The following is a 21,976-nucleotide window of genomic DNA, read 5'->3' as shown; positions in this document are numbered from 1 at the left end:
GACTCCCAGTGGGTTAGAATTGAGGAGAGTCTATGAGGGCATTGGCAACAGCGCCGCTCCCGGTGGCCCCAGGGAAATACTCAGGGAGTCCGATGATAGTGGCGATGCTCAAGATCTGGAGATAGTTGTGCCAGCGGGGTCAAGGGAAATGCCGATTCGTGGGAATCATTGATTTGAACCAGGGAGATGGGATGGGAATATTCAGAGATGGAAGGAGAGGGGAGTTAGGGTATTAAAGGATTTATTTCTGGGAGGCTGGTTTGAGAAGTTGGAGGAGCTTTGGATGGGGAGGGAGGGATGTGGGTTGGGACAGGGGCAGATGTTTAGGAAATGCAGGTCCGAAATTTTGCCAGAAAGGAAGTACAGAGCTTTCCGATTGCACCGGCCCCAACACTTGGAAAATATATTGACAGTGGGGGGATTGGAGAAAGGCGATTTATGGGTTTATTCTGGGAGAAGATTATGGGCGGGATTCTCCGACCCCCCCCACTGGGTCGGAGAATCGACGGGGGGGGGGGGGGGGGGGCGGCGTGAATCCCGCCCCCGCCGGCTAACGAATTCTCCGGCGCCGGGGATTTGGCGGGGGTGAGAATCGCGCCGCGCTGGTCAGCGGCCACTGGCAGCCCCCCCCCCCCCCCTCCCCGGCGATTCTCTGGCCCACGATGGGCCGACTGGCCGCCCGTTTCCGGCCTGTCCCGCCGGCGTAAATTAGAGTAGGTTCTTACCGGAGGGACCTTGCTGCGTGGGTGGCCTCCGAGGTCCTCGGGGGCGGGGGGGGGGGGGGGGGGGGGGGGGGTGGAATCTGGCCCTGGAAGGTGTCCCCACGGTGGCCTGGCCCGCAATCGGGGCCCTCCGAAATGTGGGCGGGCCTGTGCCGTGAGGGCACTCTATTCCTCCACGTCGGCTGCTGTGGTCCCCCGCGATGGCCGACGCGGAGATGATTCCCCCCCTGCGCATGCGCTGGGATGACGCTAGTACACGCTGGCGCTCCCGCCCATGCACCTACACGTTCATGTGTTTTGGTACGAACAAAAACTGGAGGGGTATTGGAGGGAGGTCTTTCGGGTAATCTCAAAGGTAGTGCACGTGAGACTCGAATCAGATCCCCTAGAAGCCATATTCGGGGTGTCGGATCGGCCGGGGTTGGAAGCGGTTCTGGAGACAGATGTCTTAGCCTTTGCCTCGCTGATTGCCCGAAGGAGGATCCTGTTGGGTGGAGGTTGGCTTCTCCGCCCTGTACCTCGGCGTGCAGGGGGACCTGCTGGAGTTCTTCACGCTCGAGAAGGTAAAGTTCGAGTTGAGGGGGAGGATGAAGGGCTTTACAACTCGTGGGCCTTGTTCATCATGCATTTTCATGTATTGGGGGAACATTAGGCGGGGGTTGGGGAGGGGAGTTTGGAAAGTTTAAATTAATGATGAATCTTTTTCATTGGTGTTTGTATTCAAAATGTTGGGAGCTGTCAGAGGGTGGGTGGGATGAGGGAATTGTTAGCTCTGGGATTGCCATTGTATTTGTTGTTATTGTTAATTATTTGTTGTTGTAAATATGATGAAAATGTGAAAAAGGAGAATAAAAATATTTTTAAAAAAAATCTATGTCCATGTCACCTACTCCCATATTCGAGCCCCAACCTAACACCTGTTTCTCTTTCCCTCCAGTTACCATATCCAAAAGCCCCTTGTTCTACCACCCCCGTGGATCTAATCTGAAGAGAAAAAATAAAACAAAAAATCCCAACTGTCATCAAAGACGAACGACAAGGGCTCAGTGGTTAGCACTGCTGCCTTTAGGTTCAATCCCAGCCCGGGGCACTATACGTGTGGAGTTCGCACATTCTCCCTGTGTCCGCGTGGGTTTCTCTCCTCCAACCCAAAAAGATGTGCAGGGTAGGTGAATTGGCCATGCTAAATTGCCCCTTAATTGGAAAAACAAAAAAAAGGCCACAAAGACAACAACAATCATAACCCACAATATTGCAATATTTACAATTAGCCCAGCTCAACTTACACAGAAAGAAAAAATCCGCACACTAATCCTCCGCAACCACTCCCAGTCCTTGTTCCTCGACAAAGGCCTTGGCCTGCTCCAGCCAGTCGGAACAATGGTCCTCCGAACCCAAGTAACTCTCAGCTTCGCTGGATACACCACTCTGAACCGCAAAACCATTGTTATACAGCATCGCTTTCACCCTGTTAAAGGCTGCCCTCCACTTCGCCAATTCAGTCCCAATGTCCTGGTATATGCGCACCATATTTCCATCCCAGTCGATATTCTGACACTTCTTGGCCCTTCCAGGACCCGCTCCTTCCTCTGGTAATTGTGAAACCTTACGATCACTGCGCACAGTGGCTCATTTGTACTTGGTCTCTATTGCGAGGCCTGATGCACCCTATCCAACTCTAGCGGAGCGAATACTTCCTCTCCATCTACCAGCCGAGAGAACATTTGCAAGAAATTCACAGTTATCTTCAAGCCCTCTACTTCCAGCAAGCCCACCACTCTGAGGTTCATACACTTGACCTGATCTCCATATAGTCCACTTTGGCTTTTAGGCCCTTGTTTCTGTCTCCCATAAGTAGCATTTCAGCCTCCAAAGAGACCAACTCGTCCTCGTGATTCGACAAGGCCCTTCTATGTCTTGTTCACTCACAGCCTTGGTGGTTTTGCCAAGCTGCTCCCATGTTACTTATCCTCAATTGCCCTTGAACATTAATTTCAGATGGCATTGCTGTGGATTTGGAGTCACATGTAGGTCACAGGTAGGGATGATAGATTTCCTTCCCTAAAGGACAATAGTGAATCATGTGGGTTTTTACAACAATCGACAATGGTTTCATAGTCATCATTAGACTTTTAATTCCAGATTTATATTGAATTCAAATTTTGCCACCTGCCCTGGTAGGATTCGAACACGGTTTCCCAGAGCATTACCCTGGGTCTCTGGATTACTAATCCAGTGACAATACCACTATACCAATGTCTCGCTAAGCACAGCTGTGGTGTACAACGTTCCTTCACATATATGTGCAGCACCCTTAGTACTTTTCTTTTAATGCCACCATAAAATTGTAGGGCCCGATCGAATGGCAGTGCCTGGAAGATCTCTCTGTGGTTCCATTTAGCACTGGTCCACACAAATGTGAACCAGGCGTAACAGCACCTAAGAGGGTCTCCCAGGCCATTGGAGACCCCCCGGGTGGTCGGGCCCTTGGCAGGATGGTACTCTGGTGCTCCCGCTGGCACTTTGACACTGCCACCCAGGCACCCTTGTTGCATCGCTCTGGCACTACCGGGGTGCCCAGGTGGCACTGTCAGGCTGGCAGTGGCACTGCCAAGGTGCCAGGCTGGCAGTGCCAAGGTGCATTGGTGCTGGTTGCTCTTGCCGGGGATCGGGCCCAGGGATGGATCCTTATGATGTGGGGTGGGGATGGGGGGCTCAACGACCCCCTAACAGGTAAGTTGGGGCATTGGCAGGTCCAGAGGTCGCTGTGGGGATCGAGGGACTAGGAAGTCATTTAAAAATGGCACCCAGATCTCTTCCTGCACTGGGGAGCTGAGCTTGTCAGTGCAGGAAATGAGATAAATGCGAACTCAGCCAGGCATTCCTCACTGAGGACAAACGAAAGAGTCCCATTTGATAGCAGGTGAATGGCTTTCTCCCCATGCTCATAAAAAGTCCACCTCGAGCGTCGCAGCTGGCCCACCGTCTTGCCCAATGAGAATAGGTCAAATTCCATCCGCAACTACTGCTTACTCACCAAGAACTCTAGTGTAGAAGTAATTGAGTAGTGGTGGTCCACCTCTAGGATGGATGTCACCAGTCTCTGCAGCTCCACCCCCGCCCCTTGTTCTATCCCAGTGTGACTTATAAGAAATGATCTCTCCCCTAATGACCACCTTGAGGGCCTCCCAAAATGTAGAAGGGGAGACAGAGTCACCCTTATTGAATGTAATGGACTCCCCAATGGTGGAGGTCATGCGCTCACAAAAACCCTCATCTGCTAACAGCCCCGTGTCCAATCTCCACAGTAGGTGTCGAGTAGGACTCGGTTCAAACACTAAATCCACAAAATATGGAGCATGATTTGGGATAACAATTGCTGAATTCCCTGTCCCAGGAAGAAGACAAAAACACAAAAAGGTCAATGCGAGAATAGACCTGATGCACATAGGAGAAGAACGAAAAGTCCCTCGGATGTAAAAACTGCCACGAGTCTGTCCCCCCCTCCCCCACATCGGCCCCATAAAAGCCTTCAATGCTTTTGCCACCCCTGATGGAACCAAAGACTTAGGCCTAGATTAGTCCATTTGAGGAGCTAAAGTACAATTAAAGTCCTCCCCCGCCCCCCAACATTAGCTGGTGTGAGTCTAAATCCAGAATAGAAGCCAGGAGCTTGTTATTAAAAGCCGTACCATCCCAATTTGGAGCGTACACATTCATTGGACCACCGAGGTGCCCGCCAAAGACCCACTGACAATCACATGCTCCCTGTTCGGGACCGCCATAATCTAAGTAGCCGAAAAAGAATCTATTTTATTAACCACGGCTGCAACCTCCTGGGTCCTACCATCAAGCCCCAAGTGGGACTCCTGCCCCACCCATCTCTTCCATAACCGTGTCTGGTCCCCGATCTGCAAATGGGTCTCCGCCAGAAACACCGCATCAGCTTTCAAGCTCTTCAAATGAGCAAATATCTTCGACCTTTTCACTGGTCTGTTTTATCCTCTTACATTCCAAGTGACCAGCCGAATTGGAGGCCTTCCACTACCTCCTCTACTCAAGTCGGCCATTTCCACCAAAAGAGATATTCCAACAGCACCGTATAAAGCGCAGGCATTGAGTCCACTCAAGATAGCCGCCAAACCCCTCATCAAAAAAAAACAAAGAACAAGCTGTAGTCACTGTTAGAAAGCCCTCCCTGCCCTCCGCCCACCTCCCAACAACAACACACCCAAAAAAACAGACTAACAGCCAAAAGGTGAGCAGAAACCTCAACCCCCTCCTACCCCAAAAACCCCCAACCCCAAACAAAACAAAAACCCTCAGCTCATCTAAACCTACCCTAAAATAATGAGCTGCAGTTCCCCCGCCACTATGCTCACGTGAACTCACTTTTTCAGCTAGCAGGGCAGTCCCTACCCGGAATAAAGATGAACCAGGACTTGATGGTCTGAGCTATGAGGAGAGGCTGGATAGGCTGGGCCTTTCTTCCCTGGAGCGGAGGAGGCTTAGGGGTGATCTTATAGAGGTCTATAAAATAATGAGGAGCATAGATAAGTTCTATAGTCAGCATCTTTTCCCCAAGGTAGAGGAGTATAGAACTAGAGGGCATAGGTTTAAGGTGAGAGGGGAGAGATACAAAAGAGACCAGAGGGAAAATGTTTTCACACAGAGGGTGATGAGCATCTGGAACAAGCTGCCAGAGGCAGTGGTGAGGCGGATACAATTTATTCCTTTAAAAAACAGTTAGACAGTTACATGGCAAATGGGACTATCTTAGTGATAGAAACTGGGTGGCATGGACTAGCTGGGCCAAAGGGCCTGTTTCCGCGCTCAATTAGAAAGATTTCGAAAAGATCGAGCAACTCAAGACTGGTTAACCATAAGGCACTATGTGCCATCAGCAGCAGCATAATTGTACGCAACCACAATCTGGAACTTCATGGTCTGGCATATCCCCCACTCTACCATTGCCACCAAGCCAGGGGATCAACCCTGATTCAATTAAGAGTGCAAGGGGGGCATGCCAAAAGCAGCACCAGGCATACCTAAAAATTAGTTAAACTGGTGAAGCCTACAACACAGGACTACTTGCGTGCCAAACAACATAAGCAGCAAGTGACAGACAGAACTAAGCAATTCCCCAACCAAAGAATAAAATCTAACCTCGGCAGTCCTGTCACATCAACCTTGAATGGTAGTGGACAAATAAACAACACACTGGAGGAGGAGGCTCCACAAATATCCCCATCCTCAATGATTTTTTTTCCCCCAAAGATATTTTATTCCAAACATATTCAATATAATAACACAATCCAACAGAGTACACAGTTTGTACATTTTTCCCCCATTTACTCTCCCCTCCCCCACGACAAGCAGCTCCTCAAATATAGCCATGAACGGTGCAGCGCACCCGACCTTTTAAGGTCCCCCTTAACTTTCTCCATCAACCCCATCAAATTCCACCTATGTATTGCGGTCCACTCATGCGTTACCTGAATCCCCCGGTACAGGAATTGCTCCCTTGCCACCTTAAATGGCAGTGCCCCCAGGTTCGGCCCCAGCCCCACTGCATTCACCGGGAGCACCTCGCTTTTCCCTACATTCAATTTATAGCTCAAAAAGACCCGAAACCTCTCCATTAAGCCCAGGAGTCAGCCCATGCTTTCTCTTTTTAAAAAAATTTTTTTTTTTCCGAGTACCCAATTAATTTTTTGTCCCAATTAAGGGGCAACTTAGCGAGTCCAATCCACCTAGCCTGCACATCTTTGGTTGTGGGGGTGAAACCCACACAAACACGGCGAGAATGTGCAAACTCCACATGGACAGTGATCCAGAGCCGGGATCTAACTTGGGGCCTAGGCGCCGTGAGGCATCAGGGCTAACCCACTGCACCACCGTGCTGCCCTGCACATGCTTTCTAACAGGTCTATAAGGAACAGCAACAGTTAATTGGCATACAATGACACCCAGTGCTAACTGCCACCCCTCTCAATCCCCGCCACTCAGCCGAGGCCGAAGTGCTATCGCCAAGGGCTCAATCGCCAACGTGAACAATAGCGGATACAGTGGTACCCCTGCCTCGTACCCTATGCAGCCCAAAATACCCCGAGTTCGTCTCATTCCTTCACACACTTGCCATGGGGAACGCAGCAGCCAAAACCACGCCACAAACCTCTGCCCGAATACAAACCTCCCCAGGATTTTAAACAAATACCCCCACGCTACCTGGTCAAAGACCTTCTCTGTGTCCATTGACAATCACCTCCGGCACTTGCAATTTAGCATGGCCATTCCACCTACCCTGCGCATCTTTGGGTTATGGAGGGTGAGACCCACGCAGATGCAGGAAGAATGTGCAAACTCCACATGGATAGTGACCCAGGGCCGGGATCAAACCAAGGCCCTCGGCGCCATGAGGCAGCAGTGCTAACCACTGTGCTGTCCCCTCCCTTTCCATCCTATCCTTATGGGCCTTCAAGCCTCCCAAAATGTGGCTGTTGATACCCTCCCCCCCCCTTTCTGGTTAAGCTCAACATAATTCTGAATCGCCATTGCCACCTTCCCACATAGAACCCCTTGATTGCCAAAAGCCAACCCGGCCTCGATGCCTGACCCGAACAAAGTCTCACATCTGGGTAGTATGGAGCGTGGTCGGAAATCATTATTCCAACATATTCTGCACCTTCCACCCCATCAGCACCACCCGGCTCACCACAAAAAAGTCAATCCGGGAATATATCCAATATACATGCGAGAAGGATTACTCCTCTTTCCGGGGTGCCCAAACTTCCACGGATCCACCATCCCCATCCTCTCCATAAACCCTCCCAGCTCTCGTACCATCCTCAACCTCCCCATCGACTTAGTGCTTGATCTAGCCACCCTTGGCTCCTATACATAATTAAAATCCTCCCCCATAATCTGCTGGTGAGAGTCCAAATCTGGGATTGCCACTAATAGCATCTTCATGGCTCCAGCATCATCCCAATTAGGCGCATACACATTCACCAACACCACTGGAGCCCCCACTAGCACTCCATTCACTATCACAAATCTCCATCCCTAGCCCCCGTAAACCCCATTTTCTTGTTTAACAGTATTGCAACCCCCATCGACTTCGAGTCAAACCCTTGCCCCACCCATCCCTTCCTCAACCTCACCTGATCTTTCACCCGGAGGTGCGTCTCCGGCTGGAAAATCACCGCTGCTCTCAAATTTTTCAAGTGCGCGAACACCCGGAACTGCTTAACCAGTCCAAAAAGCCCGCGGACATTCCATGTCATGATTCTCAGCGGAAGCCTCTGCATCCCCCCCCACCCCCCCCAGAGTCCGGCATCATCCCCTTAGGCTCTGCCCCCCTATTCCCATTCTGAATGGGGCCAACCCAAGATACGCCCCACGGGGCGTACATGATCAAACTCAACCTGCATATCTACAAGTCGCCTCCTCCCTAAAAAAATGGGGGAGATGCAATCACCCCCATAACAACGTTTCCCAACTGGCAAACAGAAACAGGTAACAAAATTCAACAAAAGACAGAATTTCCACCCACATTCCCCCTTCGCCCCTCCCCCAGCTTATGTTCCTTAATAAAGTCATTTGCTTCCGCAGGTGCCCCTGCGTAATATTCCCGGCCCTTGCAAGCGCCTCAAAGTCTGGCAGGGTACAGTACCCTAAACCGAATCTAGCGCTGGTACAACACTGCCGTGGCTTTATTGAACCCCATCCGCCTCTTGGCCAGCTCCGCACCAATGTCCTGATAAATCTGGATTCAATTTCCTTCCCAATCGCAATCCCGCTGCACCCTGGCCCACCTCAGAATCTTTACCTTGTCCGAGAACTTATACATGTGCACAATCACCACCCACAGCGGCTCCCCTGGTCTTGGCTTCTGCCTCAGGGATGTATGGGCCCGATCCACCTCTGGGGCCTTGTCCAGCATCTTCTTGTTCACCAATTGGCCAGCATACTCGCGACAAAGCCCGTTGCACTCGTTCCCTCCACTCCCTCTGGTAGGTCCACAATCCTCAAATTTTTCCGCCTGGACTTGTTTTCTGGTCCTTCATCTTTGCCTGCAGCGTCTTACATGTGCCCCCCCCCAGGATCGCCATCTCTGCTTCCAACGTCACAGTCCGGTCACTCTGGTCAGACACCATCGTCTCCACCTCTTCGATCGTCAGTCCCTGCACCTCCAGGTCCTTCTCCACCCGTTCCAAAGTCCCTCAAAGAGATGCCACTGCCCCTCAATTGTCTTTGACCGGTCACTCTTCATTTATTTACGCAACTGCCGAAATTCGTCCTTAATGAAGCTCGTCAACTGCTCCATTGGCAGCTTTTCGGTCGACGACGACCCCTCTCCTCTGCCATTTTTGCAATTGATGCTGCGACATGAGTCTCCTCCAACTCCTTAGCCAGGGCTCTCACTGTCTTCTGAGTTTGGTAACCCGCAGACATGCCCATCTGGGGAAGAGGTAATTCCCCTCTACTCTCCGCACAACCTTTCCACCGAAATTCCCAAAGTTTGGATAAAATGGGCCAAAACTAACGCTTTCAAGCAGGAACCACCGTGTGTGACCACTCACTCCATGGCCGCCAGCGGAAGTCCCCACTCTCAACGACGGGGGAGCCCAGCACGTCAGTGCAAAAGGTAAGGCTGAGCTATTTGTTACAATCGTCAGCAAGAGGTGCCAAGTGGATGATTTCCGGTGGATGCATGTAGGGAATAGTCGCACATGAAGTGGCTCCCACCTGGGTATTTTGTTTTCAGCCCTTTTCGCCCAGTTTCTGGGGATATTTGGGGTAAAACTTGAAGAATTTGGTGGGATAAGGGTCCCACACGAGAAAAATGTCCAGAGGATCTATGTCCAAGAAGTCAGCATCTAAATAATCGCTGTCCGACTCAGGAGCCTCTTGAGGCCCGTCTGTCAAAAAAATGGCAGAGGCAGCTACCGTGACTCAGGTCCCTTCGTTGATGATCTTGATGTTTACAGGCATTTTGGCAGTAAAATTCAAAAACAACGGAAGGTTGTTTCCAAAGATATCTAGAGTTCAATAGAGGTGGCTTTGGCTCCAATTTGCTCGGTGCTGGCAAAGACATGCGTAACGGTAAAGGTGCATGGTGCAGTGCTACAGGGTGTGGAGGTTGCTCTTTTGGATCAGAGTGACTGGATTGTCTCGCTGGAGGCTGAAATGGCGATGCTGGCCGGTGTTAACAAAACACTGCGTGCCAAGGTGGATAATTTGGAGAATCCGCCAGGAGGCAGAACATCAGGATGGAGGGCCCAAATCTGACCAAATAATTGTTAAAGATGTTTGGGAAGATGGTGGAGGAGGGTGGCGCGTCATCCCCTCCCGAGTTGGATTGGGCCCACCAGTCACTCCGGCAGAAGCCCCATTCAGGTTATCATCTTCAGATTCCACAGCTACCAGGAAAAGGAACAAGTCCTGAGGTGGGCGAAGGAGCACCGGGATTACAGATGGGAGGGCCATGCCATCAGGCTCTATCAGGATGTGGAAGCGAAGCTGGCTGGAAGGCAGGAGGCATTTTATAAGGCCAAAGCTGCGTTATACAAGAGTGGTGTGCAGTATGGTGTAGTATACCCTGCATGCCTCCGAGTGATTTTTAGCTAGAAAGACTATTATTTTGGTGCGCTGGAGGAGGCTGATGCTTTTGTGAAGGGCGTGGGGCAAAGAGTAATATAACATATACCACTGTGCCACTACTTCTGCTGGGGTTGTCCTGCCAGTGGGACAGGACATGCTAACGCATGGTGATGGTGGTGTTTGGGACTTGTCTGTAAGGTATGATTCCATCAGTATGACATCAGTATGACTGTGTTCGGCTGTTGCTCGACTCGTCTGTGAGACAGCTCTCCCAATTTTGGCACAATCCCCAGATGTTAGTAAGGAGGACTTTGTAGGGACAACAGGGCAGAGTTTGCCATTGTCGTTTCTGGTGCTTAGCTCGTTGCCAGGCTGTCCGTCTGGTTCATTCTTTGAGACCTTTTAGCGGTCTGATACAACTGAGTGGCTTGCTGGACATTTCAGAGAGCAATTAAGTGTCAACCTCATTTTTATGGGTCTGGAGTCACATATAGGCCAGTCCTGGTAAATCCGGCAGATTTCCTTCCATAAAGAACATTAGTCCCAAAGTGAAACAGTAGTGAACCAGATGGGTTTTTACATCATTGGTTTCATGGTTGATCATTAGACTTCTAATGCTGAATATTTTATTGAATTCAAATTCGACCACATTGAATTTGAATTACCCTGGGTCTCTGGATTACTAATCCAGGGACAATACCACTATGCCACTGCCTCCCCTGTCCTGCTTTTGTGTACAGTTCTGGGCAAATTTCCACATTGCATATGTCAATATTACAGCTGTACTGGAACAGCTTGGCTCAGTGGCGGCACGTTCTGGAGGACAAGCCTCCAGTTATATTGCTGGAATATTTTCAGGGCCCAGAGCCTTTGCAGTCCAGTACTGCAGGCTACCTTTGTGAACACAGGGTCTATCATGCTGTGTGGACTGGAGCCATGTAAAAATCCAGATTGATTGTGTCATGTTCCCTCTTTGGAGCTCGTAAGTGAATCAATTGGGATTTTACCACAATCTGGTAGCTTTCATAATAATTTTTCATATGCTTGTCTGCAGATTACCATTCTATTTCACAATTAACTGGTCTGATTAGTAAGTTTGCGGACGACACAAAGGTTGGTGGAATTGTGAATAGCGATGTGGACTGTCAGAGGATACAGCAGGATATAGATTGGTTAGAGACTTGGGAGAAGAGATGGCAGATGGAGTTCAATCCGGACAAATGTGAGGTTGGATTGGATTTATTGTCACCGAGGTACAGTGAAAAATATAGTTCTGCGTACAGTCCAGACAGATCGTTCCATACATGAAAAAACATAGGACCCATTTTGGAAGATGGGAAATATACAGTAAATGGCAGAACTCTGAAGAGTTCTAACTCTAACTCTAAGAGTACTAACTTGATAGAGTTTTTCGAGGAGGTCACAAAGATGATTGATGCAGGTAGGGCAGTGGATGTTGTCTATATGGACTTCAGTAAGGCCTTTGACAAGGTCCCTCATGGTAGACTAGTACAAAAGGTGAAGTCACACGGGATCAGGGGTGAGCTGGCAAGGTGGATACAGAACTGGCTAGGTCAGAGAAGGCAGAGAGTAGCAATAGAAGGATGCTTTTCTAAATGGAGGGCTGTGACCAGTGGTGTTCCGCAGTGATCAGTGCTGGGACCTTTGCTGTTTGTAGTATATATAAATGATTTGGAGGAAAATGTAACTGGTCTGATTAGTAAGTTTGCAGCCGACACAAAGGTTGGTGGAATTGCGGATAGCGATGAGGACTGTCAGAGGATACAGCAGGATTTAGATTGTTTGGAGACTTGGGCGGAGAGATGACAGATGGAGTTTAATCCGGACAAATGTGAGGTAATGCATTTTGGAAGGTCTAATGCAGGTAGGGAATATACAGTGAATGGTAGAACCCTCAAGAGTATTGAAAGTCAGAGATATCTAGGTGTACAGGTCCACAGGTCACTGAAAGGGGCAACACAGGTGGAGAAGGTAGTCAAGAAGGCATACGGCATGCTTACCTTCATTGGCCGGGGCATTGAGTATAAGAATTGGCAAGTCATGTTGCAGCCGTATAGAACCTTAGTTAGGCCACACTTGGAGTATAGTGTTCAATTCTGGTCGCCACACTACCAGAAGGATGTGGAGGCTTTAGAGAGGGTGCAGAAGAGATTTACCAGAATGTTGCCTGGTATGGAGGGCATTAGCTATGAGGAGCGGTTGAATAAACTCGGTTTGTTCTCACTGGAACGATGGAGGTTGAGGGGCGACCTGATAGAGGTCTACAAAATTATAAGGGGCATAGACAGAGTGGATAGTCAGAGGCTTTTCCCCAGGGTCGAGGGGTCAATTACTAGGGGGCATAGGTTTAAGGTGAGAGGGGCAAGGTTTAGAGTAGATGTACGAGGCAAGTTTTTTACAGAGGGTAGTGGGTGTCTGGAACTCGCTACCGGAGGAGGTGGTGGAAGCAGGGACGATAGTGACATTTAAGGGGCATCTTGACAAATACATGAATAGGGTGGGAATAGAGGGATACGGACCCAGGAAGTGTAGAAGATTGTAGTTTAGTCGTGCAGCATGGTCTTGGAGGGCCGAAGGGCCTGTTCCTGTGCTGTACATTACTTTGTTCTTTGTTGTTCTAGTATTGACAGGCAGAGGGATCTGGGTGTACAGGTCCACAGGTCACTGAAAGTGACCACGCAGGTGGAGAAAGTCGTCAAGAAGGCATACGGCATGTTTATCTTCATTGGCTGGGAGATTGGCTAGTCATGCTACAGCTGTATATTACCATAGTTAGGCCACACTTGGAATATAGTGTTCAATTCTGGTTGCCACACTACCAGAAAGTTGTGGAGGCTTTGGAGAGGGTACAGAAGAGGTTTATCAGGATGTTGCCTTGTATGGAGGGCATTAGTTATGAGGAGAGTTTTGATAAACTCAATTTGTTCTCACTAAAATGAGACGGAGGTTGAGGGGCGACCTGATAGAAGTCTACAAAATTATGAGGGATATGGACAGAGTGGATAGTCAGAAGCTTTTTCCCAATGGAAGAGTCAATTACTAGGGGACGTAGGTTTAAGGTGCAAGGGGCAAAGTTTAAAAGAGATGTGCAAAGGAAATTTTTTTACATAGAGGGTTGTGGGTGCTTGGAACTCGCCCCACCGGAGGAGGTGGTCAAAGCGTACAATAGTAACTTTTAAGGGGTGACTTGACAAATACATGAATAGGATGGGAATAGCGGGATACAGCTCTGGAAGTGTAGACGGTTTTGGGTTAGACGGGCAGCATGGTTGGCACAGGATTGGAGTGCCGAAGGGCCCGTTCCTGTGCTGTACTTTTCTTTGTTCTAATTTATCATGATGAAATTTGAACTCAACCTCTGGACTACTAGACTAGTACCACAACTACATTAAACTCTACTGCATATTCAACTGGTTGCGTATTTTCCGCAATCCAGGTGGCTCTTGATTGACTTCCAAACTAAGTTACACCAAAACAAAATGAAATGAATTAAGCAGCATCAATGGAGCTGTTCTGATTTGATGGAGAATAAAAGAGACATATTTTATGCTGGGTAGAAATATCAGGCTTTAGGGAGTTTCTCCCTGTCGAGGCCACACTCAGAGAGATTTCCTGCCCTGTCGTCGACCACCCATGGCCTATACGACCTGCTGAGATGCCGTTACGCCTGGTCCACGTTTGTGTAGACCAATACTAAACAGCGCACTGGCGAGGTCTTGCAGGTGCAACCATTGACTCCCGGGCGCCTGGTGAAACCGGCTTCCGAGTATTCGGCTCATTTAAAGTTGCAAATCTGGATTCAGGTCATGCCGGGCGGAGCAAGTAGGGTGACTCGCGACCGGCCCGGCGCAGGGACCGATTTGGGGCTCACGCAATTCACCTGTTGCGCTCGGATCTACGCCAGGCACAACACAGTTGCTGAATCATCATGTTTCTTCAAAGTTAAAACAAATATATTTTTTCTATTGGTATTCAAGCTGTAGGGCAAGCATTTGCCTTATATCTGTGGAAAACATGTAGAACAGTTTAAATGTTAAAGTTCGAGCTGGAGCCTTTTTAAAATAAGCAATATTTATCCAACAAATGCATCGCTTAATTATTGTTAAGATTTCTTCAAAGCATTTTCTTTGCATTGAAAGCTACAATTCTGTGTGAGGGTAAAAATCACGTAAATATTTATCTTGTGGAACTAACTTGTTCAGCGGTTTACCTTCTTAAAAAAAAATAAACTGTGTTAATAATGAAAACATTGTAAGGAAAGTTATTGTACAGCGTACAATGGCAACTTGTTATTTTTGACCTTTGCAGCTTAAAAAAGATCCAGTTAGGAACCTGTTGTTGAAAGGCAATGATGTCACTCTGATGTCATTGTTTCTTATTGTAATCCTATAAAAGCATGTTGCCTCAGGATCTTTCACATAGAATGGACAGAGATGAGAAGCAGTCTGCAAAATAAGGGTTAGGCATGGTTGTGACACAAGATGATACAGAAACAGGTAAAGTAACGGCAAGATACTAAACCATTTTTATATATAAAGGGGGGGGGATCATCTAACTTTTGAATGATGTTTGTTTGATGTTTGATTTATTATTGTCACATGTATTAGTATACAGTGAAAAGTATTGTTTCTTGCATGCTGTACAAATAATGCACACCATACATAGGGAAGGAAGGAGAGACTGCAGAATATAATGTTACAATTTTAGCAAGGTGTAGAGAAAAGATCAACTTAATACGAGGTAGGTCCATTCAAAAGTCTGATGGCAATAGGGAAGAAGCTGTTCTTGAGTCGGTTGGTACGTGACCTCAAACTTTGGTATCTTTTTCCTGACGGAAGAAGGTGGAAGAGAGTATGTCCGGGGGGCGTGGGGTCCTTAATTATGTTGGCTGCCTTTCTGAGGCAGCGGGAATTATAGACAGAATCAATGGATGGGAGTCAATGAATACATCTGTAAATAGATAAACTTACATACTGAGTTTCCAGTTCTGGCACTGCATATCTGCTGATATATTAATATGCTCAAAATACATAGTTGAAATAGTTTTTTATTCTGACGGCTGAAGAATTGCTTTTTGTTACAAAGCAGATTATTAGCAATAAGTGAAAGTAATAAATGGAGTTCTTGCTATTTCACAGCGTTATTGATATTTTCCTAATGTTGCAAAAAGTCTATTCAGTAGACGCAAGTACATAAGATAATGTGCCTGGTCTTGTATCAAAGTCCATTTGCTGTTTGTTCTCTCAAAGTAAGCTCATAGCTTATAATTTCATATTTTGTTGTAGAGGCTTTCTGCTATACAAATTTAAATTTTCTACTGCTGAACGAACGATACATTCTAGAAGACTTATTGAACCATCTATAAATGTTTGGTATAAATCCATTCAAGGAAACGTGATTTGTCTGTCTTGTGAGGTAGTTAAATGTTGGATATGCAGTCATTTTCTTTAATTTTTGCTTTAATGAAGAATTTGCTTATGTACTTTCCCTGCTTTCTGTGTATTTTAAGATTGTCGATTCTATAGCCTATTCAGTTCGGCTTGCTGACGTCATTACATTTCCTGGAATTTGTTGTCAGCAGGGAAATGTAAATATTCAGTAGAAAAGGAGAAGCTTGTTGACGTCTGAATAGAATCACAGAGCTATTTTATGTTACTATAGTATTAGTGCCAAATTTTGTTTGTGGCAATGAATTTTAAAAACATTAAAACTGTTGAAGAGAAAAGAAACCTTTTGTCTCATAGTGCTTGTTCCACTGCTTATTAAACTGGAAATGAATTATTACTGCACTTTTTGTTCCAAAAATAATTCTCAGTTTGTGGCCCTCACGACTGATATGCTGACCATTGGAAACAACCTTTTAATTACCCTTTTGAAAACTTCCATAATTTTTAGGTTATTTGTCCTTAACGTGTGGGCTACAGTAGCAGGACTGTACTCATTACCTATCCTTACAACCATTAAAAAGTACATGGACGAGCACTTGAAATGTCATAACATTCAAGGCTATGGGCCAAGTGGTGGAAAATGGGATTATTGAAGATTTAGTGTAGTTTCTCGAAAAATTGAGTCAAATTTGTGAGGCATGACCTCCCTCTGACGAAACCATGCTGACTATCCCTGATCAAGTGGATCTTAATTTTCTCCAATAGTTTCCTGACCACTGATGTGAGACTCGCTGCCCTCCTTTATCTCTACCACCCTTCTTAAAAAGTGGAACCACATTAGCTGTCCTCCAATCTTCTGGCACGTCACCTGTGGCCAGAGAGGAATTAAAAAATTGGATCAGGGCCCCTGTAATTTCTTTCCTTGCCTTCCACAGCAGCCTGGGATACAACTCATCCGGACCTGAGGATTTGTCCACTTTTAAGTCTGTCAAAATCTACAATACTTCCTCACTCCCAATGTCGAACTAAACAAGAATCTCACAGTCCCTCTCCCCGAATTCGGTACCTACATCCTCCTTCTCCCGAATGAAGACAGATCTGAAGTACTTGTTAAACACCCTACCAATATCCTCCGGCTACACATATAGATTTCCCCCTTTGTTCCTAATGGGCCCTACTCTTTCATTGGTTATCCTCTTCCCTTGAAGAGACTCATAGAATATCTTAGGATTCTTTTTAATTCTACCCACCAGTGCTTTTTCATGCCCCTTCTTTGCTCTCCTAATTGCTTTCTTAAGTTGCCCCCTGCACTTTGGAGGCCCCCGCTGATTTGCTCCCTTTTGTACCTGTTAAAAGGCTCTTTTTTTATTATTATCCAATCCTGAATATTTCTGGACACTCGGGGCTCTCTGACCTTGTTGTTCCTACATTTCACCCCAAAGGGAACATGTTGGGCCTGTAGTCTTCCCATTTCCTTTTTGATGGCCCCCGCCCATTACTCAGCTATTGATTTTCCCATAAGAAGCTGTTCCTCGTCTACTTTGGCCAGATCCTGCCTTTTGCTAATAAAATCTGCCTTCCCCCAATTCAAAACCAATTTTTGCAGAACATCTTTTTCTTTTTCCATAATAAAATTTAAACTGTACAATGTTGTGGTCACCATCACTAAAATGCTTCCCCACTGCCAGCTCAAAATCCTGTCTGGCTTCGTTCTCCAGAATTAGATCCAGCACTGTGCTGTCCCTTGTTTGACCTTCAACACACCTGTATTGACATTCAGAGCTCTCCTGAATATATTTCAAGAAATCCGCCACCTCTAAATCCTTTGCACTATGACTATTGCATTAAGGTTGGGGAGGTTGAAATCCTCTAATATAATTTTCCTATTATTATTTTTATACACCTAGACTATAGAATTCCTATTGTGCAAAAGGAGGCTATTCAGCCTATTGAGTCTGCACGGACCCTCTGAAACAGCATCCGACCTAAGCCCACTCCCTCGCCCTAACCTGCACATCACTGGAATCGCTGAGGGTCAATTTAGCATGGCCTATCCATCTAACTTGCACATCTTTGGATTATGGGAGGAAACTGGAGCACCCGGAGGAAACCCACGCAGACACAGGAAGATAGTGCAAACTCCACACAGATAGCCACTCAAAGCCGCAGTATCTGGTAGATCTAGCAGGTGATGTGTTTTTTAGGGTTAAGAGTTGCAGGAATGTTTACCTCAGTCCCTGGAACAAATCTTCTGGTAAGACCTATTGACCCTCTTGTGATTGGCCTCCCTTCCCTCAAATGGCCTCTGCACAATCTACTGATTCCAGTCACTGACTGATCCACTTGCCAGATTGAGTGCAGTCTTGTACCATCCAGGACAAAACTTGATTGGCACCCAACCTGTTAAGCCCCAATATTTTCAGATTGCTGGGAACCGTCCCCATCCATTCTGATTGAGGCTTTCTACTACTAGCTTTCCTGCTTAACAGGCAGGCTCTGCATCTACTAACTTTTGCTTTCCCTGTCGCAAACGAGCATGCCCACTTCTTCGGCACTTCCCTGTAAATATCGAGCCAATGTGCCAGGCATGCAATTGAAAATAATTCTTAATCATCTCAGTTTGGAATGGCAAGAAGTTTGAAAATAAAGGCTGTTGTAATTGTTGAGTGTGCCTGGTTCTTGAACTTTGATAGTTTTGGTTTTGTTTTTTAATTATACCTGAGGGGGTCAAATAACTCAACAGTCTCTTGACAGCTGATCCCATGAGTGAGAGAGAACAATTCTCAGAACAATACCTCAGCCATTCTCTGTCTGTGAGCACAGGTTTTTGTAAGTTGCATGGAAGTTCTTCTGTTTCCTTAAAGACGCTTTGATTTTCTAGGGGCCAACTAAAAGTGCATTAAGAATTATATGATAAACTTATGCACTAGTTGAGGAAAATAAATTATCTTTCTAATTCTGCAAACCTGAAAGTTTGTGGCTGTTGTTCTGAACTCTCAATACTTGACTTCACTTGCAGCTTGTAAGGCAACATGGATCTTGCTATAATTTCATGTATGCAGAATTGGTGTGAAAGTATATTTTTTTCTTTTAATAGTTTAAATTGTGGTCTGCAATTGTAAAATTACTACATGATTCCAGAGTTTTCTTTGAAATTTGCATTTTGTTTAAAATTAAGTTGCTTGACAACACAAGCCTCCATCACCTAAACAATAAACTGGTGCTTAATTAATTTTCTGATGGGAATTCAAAATAAGGTATCATTTTGTATCTGCAATACTCTTCTGTCATTTGCCTTGCATTCAGTGCTATTGCAGGTCCCACCTCAAGCATGCCTGTATGGCTGCTTCAAAATGGAATGTGTCAGGCCACTTTGTTTTTTCAGTGAGAAGCGTCACACTGAATGCCTGATATTTTTATTGTCTACCAGCAGATCACCTGTTCTTGCATAATATCTGGAGCAGACTGTGCAAACTCCACACAGTGTGGAGCAGTGGTTAGCACTGCTGCCTCACGGCACTGAGGACCCTGGTTGATCCCGGCCTCGGGTCACCGTCTGTGTGGAGTTTGCACATTCTCCCCGTGTCTGCATGGGTCTCACCGCCACAACCCAAAGATATGCAGGGTAGGTAGATTGGCCACGTTAAATTGCCCCTTCATTGGAATTTATAAAAAAAGTATTTGGAGCTGTGCTTTTTATTCAAAGCATTGAACACATGCCTTGTTCTGGAGGTAATTCAAGAAGGCCCACCTTCTCAACCTTTCCCATTGCCTGAGGTGTGGTGATCCTCAGGTTAAATCACTACTTGTCAGCTCTTCCCCTCAAAGAGGAAAACAGCCTATGGTCATCTGGTACAATGGCGACTTTACCTTACCTATCCTGGAAACAGGTGAGAATGAAGTTTTCATGACCAGGCTAGAGAATTTTGTTGCAACCCAAAATGGTCCTCAAAAGCTGCTGAGACAGCCTGGATTTTCACCGAATCAAAGCACTTAGCTGACTTTGATGTGGTGAGGGGTTGTCAGTCATCGCAAGAGTGTTTATTAACATTGTGGTTAGCATCAAAAACAGGGTACTGGAGATGCATTCAAGTGTGAAGGGAAAGATTAATAAACAATTCAAAAATAATAGGGGAGTGATAGTGGAAGATTTCAACTTCCCCATCATTAACTGGGGTAGTCATAATGTGAAAGGTTTAGAGGGTGCGGAATTCTTAAAATATGTCCTGGGGAACTTTTTAAAGTCAGTATGTAGAAGGCCCCACAAGAGAGGGGGTAGTCCTGGACTTAATTTTCGGGAACAAAGCTGTGCAAGTGGTTGAAGTATCAGTGGGGGAGAATTTTGCAGATAGCGATTATAACTCCATTAGATTCAAGATTGTTGTGGAAAAGGACCAGGATGGGCCTGAAATCAAAGTTCTAAAAATGGGGAAAGCCGATTTTAATTAGATCAGATATGATTTGACCAGAGTGGACTGGGGGCAGACACTTTTAGGTAAATCTGTGACAGAACAGTGGGACGCATTCAAGAAGGAAATAGGGAGAATACAGGGCCAACATGGTCCAATCAAGAAAAAGGGTGGGACCGACAAATACAGTGAACCCTGGATCTTGAGGGATATACAGCATTGGATAAAAAGAAAAAGGGAGGCTTGTGGCAGAGGTCAAGAGCTTAAAACAGCAGAAGGGCTAGAGGCGTATAGAATGTGCAAGAGGGAACTTAAAAAAGGAAATTAGGAGAGCAAAAAGAAGACATGACAGGATACTGGTAGGTAAAATAAAAGAAAAGCCTAAGTTGTTTTCCAAGTACATTAAGGGTAAAAGGATGACTAGGTAAATAGTTGGACTTATTAAGGACCACAGTGATCATTTGTGTGCGGAGGCGGAGGACATAGGTAGCGTTCTAAATTAATAATCTTTGTCGATGTTCACTTGTGAGAGAAACAGTGTGGGTATAGAAATCACTGTAATAAAATTGAAGAAATTAACACAGAGGAGGTACTGAATGGTCTGGCAGGCTTAAATGTAGACAAATTTCCAGGGCTGAACCATATAAAACGCTGGCTAGGCCACAGCTAGAGTATTGTGTGGAGTTCTATAATCCACATTATAGGAGGATGTGATGACACTCGAAAGGATGCAGAGGCGATTTACCAGGATGTTGCCTGGGCTGGAGAGTTTTATCTATGAAGAGAGATTGGATAGACCGGGGTTGTTTTCCTTGGAGCAGAGGAGACTGTGCAGGGATATGATTGAGATGTATAAAATTATTAAGGGCATTGATAGAGCAAACAGGAAGAAACTTTTCCACTTGATGGAGGAATCAATGACCAGGGGCATAGACTTAAGGGAACGGGCTAGAGGTTTAGAGGGGATGTGAGGAAAAACCTTTTCACCCAGAGGGTGTTAGGAGAGTCTGGAACTCACTGCCTGACAGGGTGCTGGAGGCAGAGATCCTCATAACATTTAAGAAATATTTATGATGCTAAACCATACAAGGCAATAGGCCAAGTGCTGGAAAATGGGATTAGAGTACTTAGGTTGTTGTTTTTGACCGGCAGACGCAAAGGGCCGAAGGGCCACTTCTGTGCTGTTGACCTACTATCAAGCAATGTCTCGCGTAATAAAACTGTCAATCATTGGCTAATGCAATATGCTGCTGAATGAAAGCTCTGCATTTCAAAGGCTGTCAAGGGATTTCAAGCCCTTTCAAGTGTCCTCGGCTTTCGAGGAAGCCGCTGACACATGTAACAGCTGCTGCTTTAAACACTTCTGTCTGAAGCAGCACATGTCTGGAAAACGTAAGTGAAAATGCAGTGATTTTTCATCTTATTCTGCCAGGACCGCTCTTCAGTTTTGAGGCAGGGGTCCCTGATTTGGTGGTGGTGGGGGCGGGGGGGGGGGCTTGATGGGGCTTTCTTTTGGGGTTCTCTGTTGGGGTGGCTGGGGGTGACGTGGGACTGTTGGTGGTGGCTGGGAATTGGGTCACCCTCAGTGGCTGGTGGAGCAGGTTTTGTATTGTGTGTGTGTGTGGGAAGGGGGGGTGAGGTGGTGGGAGCGGTCAGACCTCGGTATTGGCCGCCGCTCAAAATGGTGGCCCGATACCGGATTCAGATAGAATCCCGCAATCTCCCCTTCATGCATACATTTCCATTGAAAAGATGAGGGAATCTCTCCTGGGTGCCGCTCCTATCAGAAGCGGAGACCAGGCATGATTCTACTCCAGTGGGAGCATTTAAT

At 46.6% G+C, this 21,976-nt stretch overlaps 1 protein-coding gene across 13 annotated transcripts in view; it reads left to right on the top strand.

Annotated features, from left to right (window-relative positions):
* LOC140424835 (cAMP-responsive element modulator) overlaps positions 1-21,976 on the top strand; it is a 197,273-nt gene that overhangs the window by 131,359 nt on the left and 43,938 nt on the right. The window contains exon 1 of one of the 13 annotated variants that reach the window (XM_072508322.1): positions 8,817-9,372. The exons of the other annotated variants lie outside the window; for them this stretch is intronic. The gene's annotated coding sequence lies outside the window, so the exon portion shown is untranslated. Of the gene's footprint in view, positions 1-8,816; positions 9,373-21,976 lie in introns of those variants that run through there. 13 annotated transcript variants of the gene reach the window in all.

The sequence above is a fragment of the Scyliorhinus torazame genome, chromosome 6 (assembly GCF_047496885.1).
Source record: "Scyliorhinus torazame isolate Kashiwa2021f chromosome 6, sScyTor2.1, whole genome shotgun sequence".
Taxonomy (NCBI): Eukaryota; Metazoa; Chordata; class Chondrichthyes; order Carcharhiniformes; family Scyliorhinidae; genus Scyliorhinus; species Scyliorhinus torazame.
The sequence above is the reverse complement of the archived record's forward strand: the minus strand, read 5'-3'. Positions and strand labels throughout refer to the sequence as shown.